At 45.7% G+C, this 11,073-nt stretch overlaps 2 long non-coding RNA genes across 2 annotated transcripts in view; one reads left to right on the top strand and one right to left on the bottom strand.

Annotated features, from left to right (window-relative positions):
- Window positions 1-11,073, top strand: part of LOC309631374 — a 473,017-nt gene that overhangs the window by 291,667 nt on the left and 170,277 nt on the right. The window lies entirely within an intron of this gene.
- LOC309631382 lies at window positions 2,937-9,890 on the bottom strand. The gene is made up of 2 exons (XR_014246237.1): window positions 5,644-9,890; window positions 2,937-5,304 (listed from the first exon to the last, which is right to left on the bottom strand). It is a non-coding gene; the product is annotated as an uncharacterized lncRNA (long non-coding RNA).

Below are 11,073 nucleotides of genomic sequence, written 5' to 3'. Positions count from 1 at the left end.
ACTGCTATAGAATATACCATGGCATAGATATAATTTACTTTATTTGACTAGTCCCCTAGTGTGTACTATAAGAGGAGAGACCCATATTAGACTTAGACTATACAGCAAGCCCACTTTTATGAGTTAAGCCAGTGTATTTGAGTCTTGTTAACTTTATATGCTGTTGTGACTGTTATGAAACACTCTTGTGTAGAGATGTAAAGATTTCTCTAGAATAAACACCTAATGTTAAAATTTCTGGGTCCAAAAATTTGGCCATTTGCATTTTTATTAGATCAGCTTTTAAACTTTGTTTTGTTTTGCTTTTTTTGGTTTCAACTTCTACCCTTCAAGGGTTCAAAAATCTTAGGGCCTGAGTTTCTGCATAGACAACTCAGACACAGCCCTTTGGTTCCTCTCACAGTGTATGGGTGCCCACACAACTTCTTGGTTGCATTGTTTAGTTTGTCACAATTTTCTTCTTCAGACTAGTCCTTAGAACCAGGACTTGGGTCCTCACTCATTTTCTCAATCTAAGGTCTTCCGTAACTATGCATTGACCTCATGATACTGCTCTCCGTTTTCTGATTAGAGCTCAAATCTCCGTACAGAGTCTATATATTGGAGATGATTTATAGGCACATAGCTTGGTACAACTTAACACAGACCAGAATGAAATGTCAGCTTTGTATTTTACTCTTTTCCTAGCTCTGCCACCTCTGTTAGTCCTAAGCCTGGAGGATGCCAAGTTCTTTCCTGTGGTGATCTAGGTATGAACCTCCCCAAATGTAGGTCCAAGCTTTCCTTGCAGCTGTGATTTGGCCACTAAAGGCTGGTTGCTCACTCTCTCAGTTCCACTAGCAGAATCTTCTATATTCCTCTCTTTCCCAGACCCACACTCTGAAGCAAGTCCCTTAAGTTTGCTCCCTGCTCAGATTAGTGTAAGTCTGAGGTTTGAAAGAGGTCACTCCTCACACTCCATCCCTTTCTAAGACAGAGTCTCCTTATTTTGCTCTAACAGCCATACATTTTTCTGGGTCCCACCAGCAATCCAGAATTCAACCCTCTTCTGGTATGATCAGTTTCTCAAATACAAATTTACAGTTACAAGGTAGCTGCATTTGCAATAAGAGCCACTCTAGCCTCCATGAAAAATTTAGCATGTAACTGAGAAAGAATGTATTATTAATAAATATATGTATTTAACAAATATTTATTATGTAATTCAGGTGGATGTTGGGGATACTATGGTTGGTGAGAAAGAAATAAGCAAACCAAAACCGTGACCTCCAACTTGCAATCAGAGAACTATACAATGGAAACACAAGGGAATTCCCTGGCAGTCTAGTGGTTAGGACTCCATGCTTCCACTGCTGTGGGCCTGGGTTCAATCCCTGGTTGGGGAACTAAGATCCCACAAGCTGCACAGTGCAGCAAAAAAAAAAAAAAAAAAAAAAAAAGAATCACAAATGTGAAGGACAGTGATGTTAAAGAGCACACGTGTGTGTTGTGTGGAGAGTATAAAAGTGGATCTGACCAAACCAGTGGTGGGGAAGTAGTTGTAAGGATGGCTGCCCTAACAGTATCCCTAACTAACAGTTCTTTTTCTGAGTTTGGTCAGAACCAGGGAGTCCAGGTCTTTGCAACTCCAGTTCAGTGCCCTTTTCCAATCCACCATGTGAACTTGGCCCTCATTTTCTTACCTAAACATAAGAGGCTGGTGTAGAAGAACTCTGAAGTCCCTTCTAACTGCAATGTTCTTTATCATCCTCTTCCTTATGGAGACATATGTGGTCACCTGTCAGAAGCATCACCTCCATCTAACTGCCATCCATTCAATACATGCTTGTTGAGCAACTAATATGTGCCAGGCACTGTACTAAGGCTGGAAACACAATAGACTATGAACATCATGCTGTCTGCCCTCATGGGGGTGTCCAGACCTGGAGTACCAGTTTGGGTTAATGGAGTCCTCCTCTTGCTTCTTTGGCCAAATCAATATATTTAGAATCCAGGTGTTGTGAACTGAGCAAAATTGGGAACTGCTGGTGTATATTCTGAAGGGTCCAGGACATCTTTCTGGTACTTACCTCGCCCTTGGTGAATCCCTGCCTCTTTAGTGTTGATGCCTTGTGTACTTAGAGGCATATATCCTGAAGGGCACAAATGGTACTAGGACCACTCTTTCAATATAAGGACTGGCATAGCATAGTGGCCTTTCACTCCATAGACGTTTGTTGAACACTGGCTGCTGTCCTGGATGGATGTAGAAAAGCATTTAGTTCTGGGTACAGAGTAGACATTCAATAAGCCCCCGCTGATTTAGCGAGGAGGATATTGTCCCAACCTGAGAGACCTTGTAGTAAGCAACATGGGTGAGACAGAGCTGATGATTTTTCTGTCTTTAGGACAATTATGTTCTGTTAGGGCCATGAGACCATACCCCAGTAGCTATAATATTATTGTATCCAGGGAGGACTTCTAGACGGGCAAACACACTGAGCTGGAAACTCAGAGATGATAAAGCCCATTCATTTCTGGCTGGTTGATTAGGAAAAGATTCTTGGAAACATGTATAAAAATATGGGAGCAATGGTAGAGAGGTGATAGAAACAAAAGAGGTCTCTTTCCAGAGGGGAGCTTCCTCTTGTCTCTGGCCTAATTACTTTGCCGTTGAAACCATGGAAAGTCAAGTCCACCCAGAAGGAGAAGGCACTCCTTCGTCTCTGGGAGTCTTGGGGTCTCTCCCATTTGTTTTCCATCTGTTCAGCAGGGGTGAGGGCAGTCTGTGCCGTGGGTGGAGGCGTGGAAAAGTTGGCCCCGGGAAGGTCTTCTGAGGGCCCTTTGACATTTTGAGAGTCTTTTAGTTGGGGAAACTGAGGCATGGAAAGTGGAACCTCATTAAGCCCAAATAGCTTTTTTGTTTGTTTGTTTGTTTTTGTTTTTTTAAAAAAAAATTTATTTATTTATTTTTGGCTGTGTTGGGTCTTCGTTTCTGTGCGAGGGCTTTCTCTAGTTGCGGCAAGTGGGGGCCACTCTTCATCGCGGTGCGCGGGCCTCTCACTATCGCGGCCTCTCTTGTTGCGGAGCACAGGCTCCAGACGCGCAGGCTCAGCAATTGTGGCTCACGGGCTTAGTTGCTCCGTGGCATGTGGGATCTTCCCAGACAAGGGCTCGAACCCGTGTCCCCTGCATTGGCAGGCAGATTCTCAACCACTGCGCCACCAGGGAAGCCCCCCAAATAGCTTTAAAAATGAATTTTAATTAGTTAAACTCTAAGCTAACAGAAATAAGAAAGAGACATCTCTCTTTTTCAAAGTCCCTGCTCTTTGTCCACACCTGTCCCCCCTCCCAGAGCTCCTCTACCGGCCCTTACAACACATGAGGCAGGCATCAGGCCAGCCTTTCTTAGATGAAATCCAGGCTGCCAGGTCACCCTGCCCACCACTGTCCCCCCAGCCCGAGGCCCCAACCTGCCCTCTCCTGGGAGACACAAAGGGCTTCTGTGACTCAGGCTGGAGCTCACAATCCTCCCCTTTCTTTCTAGCAACACAGACTGAGGCCGTGGAGCGCATCTCATGGTGGTAACCCTACCTCACCCACTATGTCCCAAACAGCATGGAGCTTTCCTCTCCTCAGTCCCTGGGGCCACCCCTCTAGCCCTACATGCTTATTTCACTCCTGTATAGACCCTTTTGCAGGAATTCCAGGGGTCCCTGTTTGGCTCCAGCTGAAGTTGAAGAGGGTCAGGTCTAGTCTGGAGAGGAGCTAATATTTATAAAGTAGTTACGAGGCACGTGCACCAGGTATGGCGTGAGCTGTTTTGCATATGGATCTCATGCAGATCCTCACGGTGGTCTTTGAAGGAGGTGTTCTTAACCCAGTTTTACACAGCAAATGACAGAGGCTCAGAGAAGTTAGGAAACTTGTCCATGATCATGTTATTGTTCTGTGCTTGTGGCAAGATTTGAGTCTAGGACTGACTGGTGTCAAAGCCTTTGGTTTTTCTGTTATAATTAATCCGTTGCTTAGGGTTTGAATCAACTGGCTCTGCCTTTACCCGGTCAAGAGACATGAGAAGTGCTGTCAGTTCCTGCTCCTTGCTGTCTCCCATCCCCAAGCATCCTAGTGTGCACCTATCAAAGTCCCCCTTTGCTTTGGACACTGGCGTGGTCTGGTTTTGGGGAGACTGGGGCATTGTGGGGGGCATCAGAGGACAGACTTCTAGTCCAGCCTCTGTCATGAGCTGGGCCACCTTAAGTGTGTCTTTTCTAGTCTCTAAGCCTCAATTCCTCCAACTGTAAAATGCCACAGCTTAGTAGTTAAGCACACAGACACAGAACCGACAGCCTGGTTCGAATTCTGGCTCTGCTGCTCACCAGCCATGTGACCTTGGACAGATTGCTTGATTTGTCTGTGTCTCACTTTCTCACATCTAAAACAGAGGTCATAATAGTATCTCCTGTATGGGATTGTGCTGAGGGTGAAAGAAGCTCTTAGGAGAGTCTCCAGCATAAGTATTTTTTTTTTAACATCTTTATTGGAGTATAACTGCTTTACAATGGTGTGTTAGTTTCTGCTTTATAACAAAGTGAATCAGCTATACATATACATATATCCCCATATCTCCTCCCTCTTGTGTTTCCCTCCCACCCTCCCTATCCCACCCCTCTAGGTGGTCACAAAGCACCAAGCTGATCTCCCTGTGCCATGCAGCTGCTTCCCACTAGCTATCTATTTTACATTTGGTAGTGTGTATATGTCAGTGCCACTCTCTCACTTCGTCCCAGCTTCCCCTTCCCCCTCCCAGGGTTCTCAAGTCCATTCTCTATGTCTGCGTCTTTATTCCTGTCCTGCCCCTAGGTTCTTCAGAACCATTTTCTTTTTTTTTTTAGATTCCATATATATGTGTTAGCATACAGTATTTGCTTTTCTCTTTCTGACTTACTTCACTCTGTATGACAGACTCTAGGTCCATCCACCTCACTACAAGTAACTCAATTTCATTTCTTTTTATGGCTGAGTAATATTCCATTGTATATATGTGTCACATCTTCTTTATCCATTCATCTGTCAATGGACACTTAGGTCAGCATAAGCATTTTACAAGTATTGCTCTTACTATTATTATTCCTAGATGTATTCATTTCTAAAGCAACATAGAATTTAAAGCTGAGTGCCACCACCTTGACTTTTTCTTCTCTCCTTTTTGACTGTGTGTATGTGTGCGTGTGTGTGTGTGTGTGTGTGTGTGTGTGTGTGTGTTAGCAGGTAGAGAGATGTGAGTAGCTAACTGTGGTAATTAGATGTCAAGTTATCCCTCCTCTCATGTGTGACATATCTTCTTTTTTGTTTGTTTGTTTAAATGGTATTTATTTACATAGAATCCAAGGGCATAAGAACCACAGAATTCAGACATTGTCCATTTCAGTACCACAGTTGTAAAGATAAGGAAGCCCCACCCATGAAACTAATACATGCTTCCCCAGTGTCACAGGTTAAGATGTAGAGCCAGATGTTGGCATTTTGACTTACCATTCAGTGCTCTTTCCAGAGCATGTGTGTGTGCGAGCATGCATGGGTGCATGCATGCATGCTTACACACAGACACACAAAATAACTCAAAGTAAAATATCTCAAAAGAGCAGAACTTTCAAACCTCACATTTATCATGACATATCTTCTTGATATGCCAAAAAGAGCAAGTATTTTTTTACTTTTGTATATTATATGTTTTCAAGCCAAACAGTTTTGAGCCAAAAGTTGTCTGAGTTGAAAATATACAGCTCTACAGTGTTTGGCAATTTTGGCCCCAGAGTTCCAGGGAAGCAATTATTTAGGCACATCAGGGACAGCAAGGATGACCATGAGAATAACAAGAATAATACAGACCAACACAGAAATCACCTCCCAAACCTCCGGACCTAAAGGATTCAATTAAGATAGTAGGCAGGGACTTCCCTGATGGTACAGTGGTTAAGAATCCACCTACCAGTGCAGGGGACACGGGTTCAAGCCCTGGTCTGGGAAGATCCCACATGTCACAGAGCAACTAAGCCCGTGCGCCACAACTACTGAGCCTGCGCTCTAGAGCCCGCAAGCCACAACTACTGAGCCCACGTGCCACAACTACTGAAGCCGGTGCACCTAGAACCTGTGCTCTGAAACAAAAGAAGCCACTGCAGTGAGAAGCCCGTGCACCGCAACGAAGAGTAGCCCCCACTCGCTGCAACTAGAGAAAGCCCGCGCGCAGCAACAAAGACCCAATGCAGCCAAAAATAAATAAATAATTAAAAAAAAAAAAGATAGTAGGCGTGTGTGTGCGTGTGATAGAGGGTTGGGAAAACTGAAGGTAAACGGTGGGCTTTATTCATCTCTTTGCAGTGCTGGCTTAGCACAGGGCCTGGCTTAGTAGACACGGCTCTAAAGGAAAAGAGCAGGAAGTATAGGGAATGAGGCGTTACTGAGCTGTGAAAATCCAGGGCAGCTTTGGCCAGCTCTGTCCAATAGAAATATAACACGAGTCACATTGTGGTTTTCAATTTTCCAGTAACCACACTTAAAAAAACAAAAAAGAAATGTGCAAAATCAATGTTAGTTGTTTTTTTAAATCTAGTATGTCTAAGATAGTATTTCAACATACAATCAATGTGAAAAAATATTAATGAGGTATCTTACATTCTTTTTTTCATACTAAGTCTTTGAAACCAAGTATATATGTTACAGTGAGAACACATCTCAATTCGAATTAGTCACATCTCAAGTGCTCAGTAGTTACATGTGGCCAGTGGCGCCCATACTGGACGTCCTAGACCCAAACCCTGGGGAGCTTCTATCTGCTAAACCAGCCAGAACATGTCTTGTTTCTTGGATGTCTGGAGTGGAAGGAGGGAAGGAGGGAAATCATTCTTCTTAGGAACCAGGCAGGGGAAGATGGAGGCCCCCTGAGGCCAGGGCCGCCTGCTCATGCCCCAAATTTGCATTATTGTACTCTTGACTTTTATGGAGATCACAGTCTCCCTCTCCACCTTCCCCTAGAATCTGTGACTCCCAGGTATGGTTACTTCCTGAGCCATGAATACGAAATGTGCACACCAGGAATGGGCCTGTCCATCCCTCCAGCAGCAGCCCTGCATGTGGTTCTGTGACTCTCTTCTTGCTATCCCATTTGCTGTTAATTTTTTCAACGTGGTGAAAACGTTCTTTGTGGGGGAAAAAACTGGAGTGGAGAATGAAGCCAATTGATGGTTCTGGCAGTGAAAGCAAAATGTATTTGATAGGTTCTAAGCAAATTCTTTATGCTAAGATGGCAGTTTTACAGGAAAACTGCATGACATAACGGTGTTCACACCTTTAGGGATTCAAGAGAGTGGCTGCCGTGTGCGCAGGATGCTGAGTTTTTACCCTGTGGGAGAGTCTGCTGGCATTGCTTGCGCTGCAGGGAAGTTGTTTCTTGCCTTATGCGGTGGACATTGCTGTGCCTGGCTACTTGGCATACGTTTTCCTTTCTTTGGTAACAGTCCCTCAATTTTCCTTCTAGGATCAAGCCTGCCCCACTGTAACACAAGCTTGACCATCACTTTCTCTCTCCTGGGACCCTGGCTTTTTATGGTAGTGATGTAAGAATGGAAAACAATTGGAGCCATTTCAATGCAAAGAGGACGCTCTTGAATTGCGGCCTGCTTCCTGCCTGGCTTCCATCCTGGGACCTACTTGTCCAGCTTTTCCTTCTATTCTTGAGCAATTTCACAGCCTTCCAATAGATTCCACTTCCCCCTCTTTTAAGTTAGCTGGAATCTGTTTCTGCTGTTTGTTGCCAAATGCACACCTTGAGCCGCAAGTGGGCTGTGATCTGGCCCAGGATCTGCAGCCAAGGGGAGCAAACAGAAAAGATTGAGTAGTCAGACCAGAGATTCCGTTTCTAGCCTCCAGTGGTGGCAGTGGTGGGAAAGGCATCATTGTTCAGAGCATTTTCTCACCTCTTCTCTAGCTTCTTTCTTTTCGTATCCCAGGGAAGTACAATTCCCATGTTCTGAAGTGGTGTAGACTAACCACGGTTCAGAGGGGCAGAGAAAGCCCTCTGTCCACATTCTATGATGCTGCTGCCTTCTGTTCCTAAAAGAGAAGTCAGAGAGATGGGCGCTGCTGGGCTACATTTCTTTGATCTAATCCTTTAGAATCTTAGGACTTTTTTTTTTTTAAGAATTGCAAGGCATCTTGGAACCCCAGAGAGGGGCAATGAATTGCCATGCAAGTTTGGGCAGAGCTGACCTGGACCTGCTCTTTGAGCCTTCTACCAGAGGGTTCTTGTTTTTTGTTTTTTTGTTTTTTAAATTTTTCTCTCATTTTATTACAAAGAAGTTTAACAGTACAGAAAAGTCACCCGACCCTAGTGAGTCTAGCGGAGTGTTTTATACCTCTTCACTCACTACTCACAGTGTGGTCCCCGGACCATCAGTGTCAGAGCCAACTGGGAGCTTCTTAGAAATGCAGAATCCCGGGCCCACCCTGGATCTACAGAATTAGAATCTGCATTCCATCAGATTGATTCCAGGTGATTCTGTGCATGTGAAAGTTTCAGAAGCATTTTGTATACCTCATGTGATATTGTTCTTCGGTGTTCCTGATGGAAACAGTAAGTCAGTAAATCAAGGCTCAGTTTCTAGTCCTGTTGAGAAGCTCTCCCACTTCAGAGCTTCCATTTTGAGGCACTTTTGAGAATGGTCCCTGCAAATTGTGAAATTCAAGCTCTTTATGTCTTTTCGATAAAAACCACTTGCATGTTAGACTTAGGACTTTATAGCTAATTAATTACAGAGATATTTGCCTGCTACTAATGGAAAAAATAGACGTGATCCTAATCGGTGAGTTTATCAATCCACCCTCAGTCCTTTTCATTGACATCCATGCTCAGATTTTATTTTTCACAATGTATTGGGTTAGGAGGTGGATCCATTGATTTGTTTCCCAAGAAACAAGGGCTGTTTGTCTGTCCTGATGTGATCCTTCTGCCCCTCACTTGGGGGTGGCTTGGCTGCTGCTTCTAGGAGTTTACAGTCTCATTGGAGAGATAAGATCGTCCTCAATGCCTTAAGTTTATGGGAGAGCAAAATAAGTCACAGGGAGATATAGATGCTTCCTGATCTCAGTATCTGACCTGGGCAAAGGGATGGAAGAGATTGAGAGGCTCTAGGTCACATGGGAATCCAGAGCTCTCTGCAGAGCAAGGGGTGCCTGGGAATCTGTCCACAGGAGTGTCATCCAGAGACTGAGGCAGGAAGCAGGGTCATGGGTCAGGGCCAGACAGACACAATGGTACTTAAAAGGCCAGTCCAAAGGGAGAGAAGTGAGGGCAGCCAACTCAACTCAAGTCCTATAATTTACAGTATTTTATATTCTTACAAGTCCCCTGTGTGGTAGATGTCATGACTGACATTTTATAGATGAGGACGATGAGGCTAAGGGAGGTTGGAAAACCAACCTAAGATCACATGGCTGGTAGAACCATTGCCCATCTGCTTTAGCCTACCCTTCTGGCTGCTGAGAGATGCCTCTCCCTGCAGTCAGGCTTGGTAACAGCAATGGTAAATCTGAGCCTTAAGAAGAGATGAAGTGGCCCCAGCTGCAGCAGGGGAGGTGTGCAAAGGCTTGAAATAAAGCAGGACTGAGAGATGGATCAATGTCACAATGCAGGAGGAGTGGGTTCTGATGGAATCCAGACCCTCGGGATTCAGTCCTGGACACTTTCCCTGGCACTGTGCTTCGTGGAGAGAACTGTCATCTGTATCACTTCTGGGACACTGAGCTAAAGGGCAGGCATGGCTGCAGGTCTCAGATCAGGGCGAGGTCTCCCGTTTGGACCCATGAAAGGCTGGAGAAGGAAGGCGGCTTGGGGGCCCAGAAGTGAGGAGAGGCTCTCTTCAAGCTGGATAACTGGCTTCCTCACTCATCAACCCAGTGAGGTGGAGGTTTGGGTCTTTCCTTGGGGGGCCTGGTGCGTGAAGGCTCTGATTGCAGAGCCAGGCTGTGCTGTCCTCTGGTTTCAAAGGACAGACCACTAGGTGACCCCAACAGCTGAGCCTCAGGCCATGTCTGACTTGTACCGACTACCCCTGGGGCACCTCAGTCCCCTCCCAGCTGTAGCTTCTGGGCCTTCACTCCCTCACACAGCCCTGAGCACTTCTCTAGAACTTCCTGTTTTCCTGCAGCTGCACAGATCCAGCTGGGCCCACCTGGGCTGATCTGGACAGGCCCAGGGCAAGAGGTGGGAGTCAGCTGTGTTCTCCCCTAGCTCCTCTGGGCTCTCTCCACCCACAGGATCCTCAGGGACCACCCCCATCAGACCCCGATGTCAGTGGAGCAGAGGCCCTGTATCCAAGTCAGCTCACCAGAAGGTCAAGGTGACCCAGAAGGGCTTGTGGTCAAATTCCTTAATTTTTTTTTTTTCTGACTTTCTAAAAAGGCCGAGTAAGTGATGACTTAAGGACATGGCGTTCCAGAGAAAACTGGAGAGAGGAACAGAGACCCCTTGGTGAGGGAGGTGGAGAAAAAGCACACAGAGGGTGAGGCCTTCCAGTGTCACAAGCCCCCTGTGCTCTTTCCCTCTGGGTGCCTGCCTGGTCGGGGCTGAGCCTGCAGGAGCTGTCAACAGGGAGCCAGAATGAATGTTCCTGGAGGGCAGTGACTAAGTCAACACCGGAGCTGGAAGATGTCCAGCCTGTGAGCCTGGAAAATGTTCTTACTGCAAAACAGAGTTTTCCAGGTGGATGCCAATCCTTCCACACCTGTCTAAGGGGGCAAACACAAGTCACCAGGCAAGGGTCTGGCTGCCCTGACCAGCCTTGAGCTGTTCTCCACATGCCCATCCTGATCATTAATTAACATTGTCTTAGAACATTTTGTCTGGGAATAATACTCTCTTGTCTGGGAATAATACTCTCTTGCCAATGACATGAATGCGTGCTTTTGAGCTGAGGGTTCAGGAGCCCTGAGTAACTTGGTCTGGGGTCTCTTCACTGGTTACTTCTGAAGGGACTTTGGTCTGTGACAAGAAATGAGAGAAGACAAATAGTATGCTAAAGTGGCCAGCTTCTA

This window comes from Balaenoptera borealis (assembly GCF_965194805.1).
Source record: "Balaenoptera borealis genome assembly, chromosome: 6".
In the NCBI taxonomy this organism is placed as follows: domain Eukaryota; kingdom Metazoa; phylum Chordata; class Mammalia; order Artiodactyla; family Balaenopteridae; genus Balaenoptera; species Balaenoptera borealis.
This window is presented reverse-complemented; position numbering and strand designations above follow the sequence as displayed.